We start from the raw sequence: 11,860 nt of genomic DNA on the forward strand, positions 1-11,860 counted from the left end.
AGGATAATTGGCTCCCTTTTTATAGATGACAATCTAAATGGTACAATGTATGCTGATTTCCTACGTAATGTTCTGTCGAAGTTACTACAAGATGTTCCACTGCATGACAGAATGGCGATGTACTTCCACATGATGTATGTCCGGGACATAGCTCGCGTGCGGTTGAAGCGGTATTGAATAGCGTATTTCATGACAGTTGCATTGGTCGTCGAAGCGCCATACCATGGCCCGCACGTTCACCGGATCTGACGTTCCAGGATTTCTTTCTGTGGGGAAAGTTGAAGGATATTTGCTATCGTGATCCACCGACAACGCCTGACAACATGCGTCAGCGTATTGTCAATACATGTGCGAACATTACGGAAGACGAACTAATCGCTGTTGAGAGGACTGTCCTTACACGTGTTGCCAAATGCACTGAGGTTGACGGACATCATTTTGAGCATTTATTGCATTAATGTGCTATTTACAGGTAATCACGCTGTAACAGCATGCGTTCTCAGAAATGATAAGTCCACAAAGGTACATGTATCACATTGGAACAACCGAAATAAAATGTTCAAACGTTCCTTCGTTCTGCATTTTAATTTAAAAAACCTATCTGTTACCAACTGTTCGCCTAAAATTGTGAGCCATATGTTTGTGACTATTACAGCGCCATCTATCTGCAAGCGAAAATAGTGGTCCAACTAAAACATTCATATTTCTTTACGTACTACACGAGTATGTAAAAGAATGGGGGTTCCTATTTTATAAAAAAAACGCAGTTGATATCCGTTTGCCCTATGGCATCGCCATCTAGCGGGCCAACCATAGCGCCATCCAGTTTTCCCCTTCAAGCTAGACAAGTTTCGTTCTTTGTAGTTTTTTCGTTTGACGCTTATTTCGTGAGATATTTGGCCCGGTCACGATCAATGTACCACCCTGTATATAGGAGCCACCTGCTCTTTTTTCGAGTCGCTTGAGACTTTGCGCTGACTATAGACTCGGAATAAAGTAAGGTAAGGGGCCAATGCCGTAGAGTACTCTTTGTAAAACCAAAATGGAATTCCGTCTCGATCTGGCGACTTATTTGTTTTCAACTCTTTCAGTTGTTTCTCTATGCCAGGGATGCTCGTTACTATGTCCTCCGTAGGGGGTCTGTGGGATGGTCAAACGCCGGTATGTTTGTACGATTGTACGGAATGAATGATTTATTAAATGCTGAATTTAAAACTTCGGCTTTTCTTTTGCTACATTCTACTGCCACACCAACCTCGAGTGAGCGTATAGAAGCCTTAGACCAGCGGGTATTACGTAGGGCCAGAATTTTTTCGGGTTCTCGACAAGAACTTTTGATAAGATGGCACAGTGGAACCTGTATGCTTCGCTCCTCGATCTTTTTTTTCTGAGGTCCATGAATTATTACTAACTTTTGCCTGTCATAAAACGTACTGGTATCGTTTGCTAAAAGCCAGAGTTGATTTTTTTGCCTAAATATTTCATTTTTATTTTACGTAAGAATCCACGGTATTAGTATTTTTACTTTTATTACTATTTATTAATTGAAGGCAACTCCTAAACTAGTTTTACAGGAGGAGGACTGATTGCGGTTAGATGTATTTGTTAATTTCGCACTGTTTTAAGAAATGTCTAAATAAGAAGGAAAATGTACAGTGGAGTAGAGGTGGTTCCCTAATATGTATTCTACCTTTTATTTTACAGCATATCACACAGCACACAATTCAGATGAATTAGGTTAATATATTTTTTAGTTTTGATACTTCCTAATTGCTTGTTTTGTTGGTTAATTTTGTTTTGTGATGGTAGAATCTTATTTACGATGTACCAGTGCTGTAGTAAATGACTGTTCCCATGTCATGCGACTAACTGCACAAGTTTTTTCCCATTATATGCTTTCTCATTTACACCACTCTCTAGTAAATGCAACTTGTGACACTATTTATGTGTGGGTGCTCGATGTACTGATTTCGTTATACTTTTCATTTTCTGTTTATAATGTTGTAATTTTGTAATTTTAATTTTATTGCCTCTTCCTCCTCTTCCAACTTAGATCTGAAGAATATCTGCATGTCGAAACCCATAGTCATTAATAAAAGAGAGTTTGATCCAGACTGTTTTTCATTTACTATAACAACTGAGATCAAGACTCATATAAAAATTATGAAAATTTCAAGACAAACGGAAATTTTTTGGCAGATTAAAACTCAGTCTGCCGAACAGTGACCCGAATGTGGAACCTTTGCCTCCTTTGGACGACTGACCTGCGAACTGGACTGTCCTGGCACGATTCAGACCCATCTTCAAACCTTTTATTCCGGTAGTACCTCATCTCTTGCCTTTCAGACTTCACTGTTTCTGCTGCATACCTGGCAGGACTAGCATTCCTGCAAGAATCGAAGTCTCGAATGTAGGGCACAGACTCTGGTGGAAGTAAAGCGGCGGGGGTGGGTGTGAATCGTGCCTGGGCGGTTTAGCCGATAGGTAAAGGTTCCAGGTCCGAGTCATGGTCCAACAAGCAACTCTAATCCGCCAGGAAATTTCAAAATAGTGCACACTTCGCTGCAGAGTAAAAATGGATGTGGGAAACTGGGGTAGTTCCGACAATGTTGCAGTCGTTCCGTGTGTGTCGTATTCAGTCCAGCACGGTACACCTGCCTACTCCCCCATCGTGTTCCCGAAGGCGGCGGCAGCTGAAGCGTGGCGGACGGGCACACAGCGACCCTCGCGGCCGCCCCAGAGTGCCGGCAGAGGCGGGGAGGGAACGAACCGTCAACCGCTGCTAACAAGGCGCGATCGATGCTGGCGGCGGGCCAGAAATTTGATTACCCCGACGGGTCTCGACTTGGGGCCCAGACGAGAGCGGCGGTGTCGCTTTAAACTCGTTCCGGCGCCGCCAAATCGCATTGGGGTCGGCGTCGCAACTGCCACACCGGCCAGAGGCAGCGGCGCCCCAAACTCAACCCCTTCCTCTGAATAGACTCGCCCTCTCTCCGTCCACCCCTCTTTGTCCCTCCCCCCTCTCTCTCTCTCTCTCTCTCTCTCTGACACACACACACACACACACACACACACAGACACACACACACACCCGCATGCATTCACATGCGTTGTAACTTTTCTGCTTAAAAGAAAACCTCATTACGCGCATAGTGTAGAGGTACGTGTACGAAAATAATGACTGAAAAAGCTGCACAGTCGAGTGAACATTAATGTGTTGCGTGACGTCACACTGGAGAGTTTTCAACATCTATGAGTTGTGAAACTTCCTGGCAGATTAATCAGCGCACACTCCGCTGCAGAGTGAAAAATCTCATTCTGGAATCTATGAGTTGTGGTGAAATTTGCTGCTTTGGAGAGCGCGCCACAGCGCGTGGTGTGAAGCACTCGCCCTCCGTTTCTAGCGGTGGCGCCGCTGTGGAAATCGCAGCTTTGGTGTCTCCCTCTGCTGTGAAAGGGGAAAGGTAGCCTGTTCACGTGCATTTAAGGGGGCTGGGAGCTAGCCAGAGGCAGTTAGTCAGTCGGAGGCTGTCGGGGCTGGATCGATCGGTTGGTCGGGCGCGCACTGGGACAGAGGATGACTTGTCCGTCTTGAGCGTCAGCGCATGTGAGGCCGCCGCGTCAGTCCAGTGGGCCGCGCCATATAGCGAGGGGTAGTGGCTTCGCGGCCGACATGAGAGCAACGGGAGTCAACCCACGACATCGGCCTGGCCGGCGCGAGCTGCGACGCCGTTGCACGGCAGAGCGGCGTGCCTTCCTGCGCCCGTTGAAACGGCTGGCAGCAGACGGTTTGGGAGAGTGTTTTGGGGGTGCTGCATCAGGTCTTCACCAGAAATCGCAGTTATTAGAAGTTAAGTGACTCGAGATATGCTGTTCATTTACTTGTTAAATTCTACTTGTTTTCTTGGTCAGTCGTGCCCAGCTTGCTCATCTGTCTCTCGCTCGGATTTGTTAGGCAGTTAGTGTCTGTCTGTCTGTCTGTCTGTCTGTCGGTCTGCCGTACATTAATAGCTGCCTCTGTCATATTTGTCGGATCCGGTGTTAACAAATTTATTGCTTAAAAGCCGAATTATTGAAATATGTTTTATCTTGGCTATCATCTTGCGACGTGTTATATGTGTAATGTAGAGCATGTTGTACATGTTGTACTGTTTTGTAAGTCTGCATTTTATGGGTTTTATTTAAGTAGTCATTTTAGGTTATAAGCTTGCCGCTCTTCCACCGTAGGAGTCCTTAAAAAAATGAAAAAAATAAAAAAAATTAAAAATAAAACCCATAGATTGCACTTTCGGTGGCAAATAATTTGAGTATTGTACCATTTCCATCCCTCTTACGGGGTGCATAGTTTACGTGTTTGTGTGAGTTGTTAAAATTTTTTTGTATAAAGTAATCTGGTGTGTTGCTTGCACCAGTGTACTCTTTCAGAGGTTGTCGTGAGCGGTCATGACTACGGCCGTGTTGAAAGGTAGTGGAAGCTTCTCAGCCCGAAGGCTCCTACTGTAGCAAAAAAATCTGCCTCTGAATAATTGTAATTTGATATTTCGAGGGTGCTTTTCTGCTTATAATTTTAAAACTGCTTTGAAAAAGCTTTTAGGAATAAAATTCACATTTGTTAAATTGTAACTTGATATTCCGAGGGTGCTTTTCTGCTTATAAATTTTAAATATGGTTTTGAAAAGGCTTTTATGAATAAAATTTCCATTGGTTGAAATTTAATTTGTTTCCGTCAGTTACTCCTTGGCAACTACTTCCACGCTCACATAGTGTGTTAATGTTCTTGATGAATCGCTAGTAAATAAAGTAAATTCTTTAAGAAAAGATTTTGAAAGTAGTAAATTTTCACGTTTCACTCTAAAAATACGCCAAAATACACTGCAGAGCAAAAAAAAAAAAAAAAAAAAAAACTAGTACACTTGCCTAATATTGTGCATTGTGCAAGGCCCCTGCGGGGAAGCAGAAATGCCGCAACACGACATGGCATGTACTCGACTAATGTCTGAAGTGCCAAACCGGCTAGCCGTGCGGTCTAACGCGCAGCTTCCAGAGCTGGAAAGCGTGCCGGTCCCCGGACTGCTGTGGCCTGTTGTGGGGTTGTGAACCATTGAAGGCTACGGCGGGACGAAGCCTCACCGTCGTCTCTAGGTCCCCGGTTTGATACACAATACACAATGGCTGAAGTAGTGTTGAAGGGAACTAACACCATGAATACTCCAGGGCTGTACACAAATCCGTAAGAGTGCGAGGGGATGGTGATATCATCTGAGCAGCATGTTCCAAGGCTCCGACGTTCCAACCGGGCTTTGGTTCAAATGGCTCTGAGCACTATGGGACAACTTCTGAGGTCATCAGTCCCCTAGAACTTAGAACTAATTAAACCTAACTAACCTAAGGACATCAAACACACCCATGCCAAAGGCAGGATTCGAACCTGTGACTGTAGCGGTCTTGTGGTCCAGACTGTGGCACCTCGAACCGCTTGGCCACTCTGGCTGGTCCAATCACGCATTCATGGAGCGGAAGGCCAGTCAGTAATTCGCAGAAGCGGAACTCTGAGCAAAATGCTCTGCTAAGCGGTTGGAAATTATGTCAGGGTCAGTACAAACTGTTCCATTCAGTGAAAGTGCAGGGACACTGACGGGGGTCCGATAACCATAGAGTGGCCTAATCTTGGCCCAAACCTGCGATGGAGTGGTACGGAGGCCAGTGGTGGAGACATACCATTCCCAGCACTCTTGCTTGTGTTGGCGAATGAGGCAGCGAGCCCATACACGGAGCTGTTTAAAGGCGATGAAGTGTTCTAAGGAGGGATGCTGCTTGTGACGCTGGAGCGCCCGCCTACGATCTCTAATCGCCTCAGCGAATTGAGACGACCACCAAGGCACAGTCCTCCGCCGAGGGTACCCAGAAGTACAGGGAATGGCAGATTCTGCAGCAGTCCTTCGTGGAGGGTACCCAGAAGTACAGGGAATGGCAGATTCTGGTGCCGGTGGTGACTGAGTGAACCACCACATCAATGGCGTCATTGGAAAGAGGAGCAATAGTGGCAATGGAGATCAAGTCCCAGTCAGCCTTATTCATAGCCCATCTACAGGGGCGCCCACTAGAGTGACGCTGTGGCAGTGACAGAAAGATCAGAAAGTGGTCACTACCGCACAAGTCGTCATGCACACTCCAATGGACAGACGGTAAGAGGCTAGGGCTGCAGATCGAAAGGTCGATTGCTGAGTATGTGCCATGCGCCACACTGAAATGTGTGAAGGCACCATCATTCGAAAGGGAAAGGTCGAGCTGTGCCAACACATGCTCAACGGTGCTGCCTTGGCCTGTTGCCACTGATCCACCCCACAGAGGGTTATGGGCGTTGAAGTCGCCCAGCAACCAAAAAGGTGGCGACTATTAGGCTATCAGCGCAGCCAGGACATACCGCGGGACATCACCATCCAGTGGAAGATACAGACTGCAGATAGTAACAGCCTGAGGCGTCCACACCCGAACAGCAACAGCCTCTGACGGTGTCTGTAGAGGAACAGAGTCGTTGTGAAGGGAGTGAAGAACATAGATGCAGACGCCACCAGATACCCTTTCGTAAGTTGCCAGGTTCCTATAATAACACTGATAGCCACGGAGGGCGGGGGTTTGCATCGCCGGGAACCAAGTTTCTTGAAGAGCAAAGCAGAGGAAAGGGTGAAGGCTGAGAAGTTGTCTGAGCTCAGCAAGATGGTGGAAAAAACCGCTGCAGTTGCACTGGAGGATGACATTGTCCATGGCCGAGAAAGGCGTGAAGGGACCGAGGAGGAAAATTACGCCACTGGGTCACCTGCTGCCACCGACTGAGCACCTGTGCATGTGCTATCCATTGTGTTTGAGTGACCGGCGAGATCTAGGTCCTCAGCAGACGCCAGGATCTCCACGTCAGCCTCACATGCAGAGCTTGAAGGTTGCGGTGGGGTGGGTGCCACTGCAAGTTCCTTGGTCTTAGAGGTCTCCTTCTTGGACTTCTCTCACTGCTCCTTGGGTTTCACTGGCTGGGAGGGCTTCACCGCTTCAGCCTCCAGGACGGAGGAGGATCGCAAAGCCCTATGACCAGCTGCGACTGTCGAGCGTCATCCTTCCCACTTGTGGAAACTTGGGACGGGAGGGACCCAAGGGACCCCTTGCGAGCGAGAGGAGCTGAAGAACCTGGACGCCTCTCTGGCTTAGAAGCGGAGATGGACATCCCCAATGGGGGGGGGGGGGGGTTGCTCCCGAGGTAGTCAGCGCAGGAGCAACAGGGTGGGTAGTGACCCCCATGGGCAAGGGGGCATGTGGATGTGGAGTTGTACAGCTCGGCGATTTGGCTGGAATTCGCTGATCTGATGCTAACACGGTTGTTGCAGCATTAGCATATGAAGATGTCATTCATACAGGATGTAGTTGGTCATATTTCCTCCCAGCCTCAGTGTAGGTCAGTCAGCCCAGGGTCTTATATCCATGATTTTTCGCTCTTTCTGTAAGACCCTGCAGTCTGGCGAACAAGGTGAATGATGCACTCCGCAGTTGACACAGATGGGAGGTGGGACACATGGAGTATTGGGATGTGATGGGCGTCCGCAATCTCGACATGTCAGGCTGGATGCACAGCGGGAAGACTCATGGCTGAACTTCCAGCACTTAAGGCACCGCATCAGGGGAGGGATATAGGGCTTGACATCAGAGTGATAGACCATCACCTTGACCTTCTCTGGTAATGTATCACCCTCGAAAGCCAAGATGAAAGCACCGGTAGCAATCGGATCATCCTTCAGACCCCGATGTATGTGCTGGATGAAATGAACGCCTCGACGCTCTAAATTGGCGCGTAGCTCGTCATCAGACTGCAGAAAAAGGTCCCTATGGTAAATAATACCCTGGACCATATTTAAACTCTTATGGGGTGTGATGGTAACGGAAACATCCCACAACTTGTCACAAGCAACTGGGCAGAGGATTCCGTTTTTATCAGTACTGACCCAGAGCGCATTTTGGACAAGCCTTCTGCCTCCCCAAACTTGTCCTCTAAATGCTCTGCGAAGAACTGAGGCTTTGTGGACATGAAAGATTCCCCATCAGCTCTCGTACAAACTAGGAACCAGGGCGAATAGCTCTCACGGCCATCCTGAGACTTACGCTCCTCCCACGGTGTGGCCAGGGAGGTTAACGTTTTGGGATCGTAGTTCTGAGCGTTAAATTGAGCCCGAGAATGCTGAGAGGCTGCTGGCAGCTGGCCACCAGCGAGAGATGATGTACCACGCTTCATTGCGGGTCATCCACCCTGATGCCACCCACTCCGACCAAGGGCCCTCCCCATGGGTGGCCACCCAGCCTCAGCAAGGGACACCTGGCAGGATGGCCATTGCCGGGAGTCCCGATGCCCCAGGGAGATAGGCATCTACTTCTTGGCATACGCGGGGAGTTAATGGCGCAGGCATCAGCAGAGTGATCCTGCGTTGTCAGGGGGCTACAACCAACATGGTACATGGTGGCCCCACCACAACGGACTGGCTACTGTGCTGGATATTAGGTGACAAGTAGTCCATGTTCGTCGTCAGTGCAGAAAGTGGCACTGTACATTGCATGGCAGAAAATGCACGCAGGAATGTATCCATGCCCAAGCGGGCAGGACTGCAATGCGAAGACGAATAAGCTGGTGAAAGGTCTCGACGCACGATGGACACAATGCACCAAGTAAGGCGCCCTTCCCCAATCGGCTCGCCCTTCGGAAGAATTTTGAGATATGGAGGTCAAACCCGACAGGGGACCGTCACATAGAGGCCGAAACGTTTGAGACTCCTTTTAGTCGCCTCTTACGACAGTTAGGAATATCGCGGGCCTATTCTTACCCCAGAACCTGCAGGGGGCGACCCTCAGTGTAAACAAAAGTAACGTGTAACGTATTGTGAATACATGGACAGAAAGACCCTTTATTGTATTGTTACAAAATTTGAGAACGATCACTGGAAGCAGTTACTTACATGAAATATCACTGAGTACGCTTATGGAGTGACTTGAAGTGAAACCATCACATAAAATGAATCGTAAGGCAGATGCCAGACTGAGATTGATTGGAAGAATCATCAATAAATGTAGTCCATCAACAAAGGAAGTAGCTTACAAAACACTCATTAGACCTGTAACGGAAAATCGCTCGTCAGTGTGGTATGCGCGACTGATAGAGAAATAGAGATCCAAAGAAGAGCAGCACGTTTCGTTACAGATGCGTTTAGTAAGTGCGAAAGTATGACAGAGATGCTCATCAACTCCAGTGACAGACGTTGTAAGAGAGGCGTTCTGCATCACTGCGGTGTTTCTGTTGAAATCCCTAGAGGGTACGTTCCTACAAGACTCAGCCACTGTATTGCTTCTTCCTACATACAGCTCACGGAAAGACCATAAGGATAAAATTACAGACATTCGAACCCTGTCGGAGACTTACCAGCAGTCGTTCTTCTCGCGAATCATGTGCCATTGGAAGTGGAACAAGTGGGACTTGTCAGTGGCAGGCAAAGTACCCTCCGCCACACACCGCAAGGTGGCTTCTGGAATGTAGATGCAGTGGTCAGTCATCGTACGTGGTACAAAATTTGATGACTCTAACATGTTGCATATTACCCTCCTCCTCCCCCCCCCCCAAAAAAAAAGATACAAAGGGAGAGACTTGACAAGACAGGTCAAAGGGCAAAGTGACGCTTGAGCTGTTTTTTGATTCAAATGAAATTCTTCATTTTGAATTTATACTAGAAGACATTACGGTCAACAAAACCCGTTTAGGAGCTCCTTCGCCGTTTACGCAATTCAGTTCGCAGTAAGAGTCCTGAGATTTTATGTGATACTAAAAGGTATCAGATAGATTATATAATGGTAAGACAGAGATTTAGGAACCAGCTTTTAAATTGTAAGACATTTCCAGGGGCAGATGTGGACTCTGACCACAATCTATTGGTTATGAACTGCAGATTAAAATTGAAGAAACTGCAAAAAGTTGGGAATTTAAGGAGATGGGACCTGGATAAGCTGACTAAACCAGAGGTTGTACAGACTTTTCAGGGAGAGCATAAGGGAAAAATTGACAGCAGTGGGGGAAAGAAGTACAGTAGAAGAAGAATGGGTAGTTCTGAGGGATGAAGTAGTGAAGGTAGCAGAGGATCAAGTAGGTAAAAAGACGAGGGCTAGTAGAAATCCTTGGGTAACAGAAGAAATATTGAATTTAATTGATGAAAGGAGAAAATATAAAAATGCAGTAATTGAAGCAGGCAAAAAGGAATACAAACGTCTCAAAAATGAGATCGACAGGAAGTGCAAAATGGCTAAGCAGGGATGGCTAGAGGACAAATGTAAGGATGTAGAGGCTTACCTCACTAGGGGTAAGACAGATACTGCCTACAGGAAAATTAAAGAGACCTTTGGAGAAAAGAGAACCACTTGTATGAATGTCAAGAGCTCAGGTGGAAACCCAGTTCCAACCAAAGAAGGGAAACCAGAAAGGAGTATATAGAGGGTCTATAGAAGGGCGATGTACTTGAGGACAATATTATAGAACTGGAAGAGAATGTAGATGAAGATGAAATGGGAGATGCGATACTGCGTGAAGAGTTTTACAGAGCATTGAAAGACCTGAGCCGAAACAAGGCCCCAGAAGTAGACAACATTCCATTATACCTACTGACGGCCTTGGGAGAGCCAGTCCTGAGAAAACTCTACCATCTGTGAGGAAGATGTATGAGACAAAGTATCCTCAGACCTCAAGAAGAATATAATAATTCCAATCCCAAAGAAAGCAGGGGTTGACAGATGTGAAAATTACCGAACTATCAGTTTAATAAGTCACAGCTGCAAAATAATAACGCGAATTCTGTTCAGACGAATGGAAAAACTGGTAGAAGCGGACCTCGGGGAAGATCAGTTTGGATTCCGTAGAAATATTGGAACACGTGAGGCAATACTGACCTTACGACTTATCTTAGAAGAAAGATTAAGGAAAGGCAAACCTACGTTTCTAGCATTTGTACAGTTAGAGAAGGCTTTTGACAATGTTGACTAGAATACTCTCTTCCAAATTCTAAAGGTGGCAGGGGTAAAATACAGGGAGCGAAAGGCTATTTAAAATTTGTACAGAAACCAGATGGCAGTTATAAGAGTCGAGGGGCATGAAAGGGAAGCAGTGGTTGGGAAGGGAGTGAGACAGGGTTGCAGCCTCTCCCCAATGTTATTCAATCTGTATATTGAGCAAGCAGTAAAGGAAACAAAAGAAAAATTCGGAGTAGGTATTAAAATCCATGGAGAAGAAATAAAAACTTTGAGGTTCGCCGAAGACATAGTAATTCTGTCAGAGACAGCAAAGGACTTGGAAAAGCAGTTGAAAGGAATGGACATTGTCTTGAAAGGAGGATATAAGATGAACATCAACAAAAGCAAAACGAGGATAATGGAATGTAGTCGAATTAAGTCGGGTGATGCTGAGGGAATTAGATTAGGAAATGAGACACTTAAAGTAGTAAATGAGTTTTGCTATTTGGGGAGCAAAATAACTGATGATGGTCGAAGTAGAGAGGATATAAAATGTAGACTGGCAATGGCAAGGAAAGCGTTTCTGAAGAACAGAAATTTGTTAACATCGAGTATAGATTTAAATGTCAGGAAGACGTTTCTGAAAGTTATTGTATGGAGTGTAGCCATGTATGGAAGTGAAACATGGACGATAAATAGTTTGGACAGGAAGAGAATAGAAGCTTTCGAAATGTGGTGCTACAGAAGAATGCTGAAGATTAGAGGGGTAGATCACATAACTAAAGAGGAGGTATTGAATAGAATTGGGGAGAAGAGGAGTTTGTGGCACAACATGACA

The sequence above is a fragment of the Schistocerca serialis genome, chromosome 10 (assembly GCF_023864345.2).
Source record: "Schistocerca serialis cubense isolate TAMUIC-IGC-003099 chromosome 10, iqSchSeri2.2, whole genome shotgun sequence".
NCBI lineage: Eukaryota > Metazoa > Arthropoda > Insecta > Orthoptera > Acrididae > Schistocerca > Schistocerca serialis.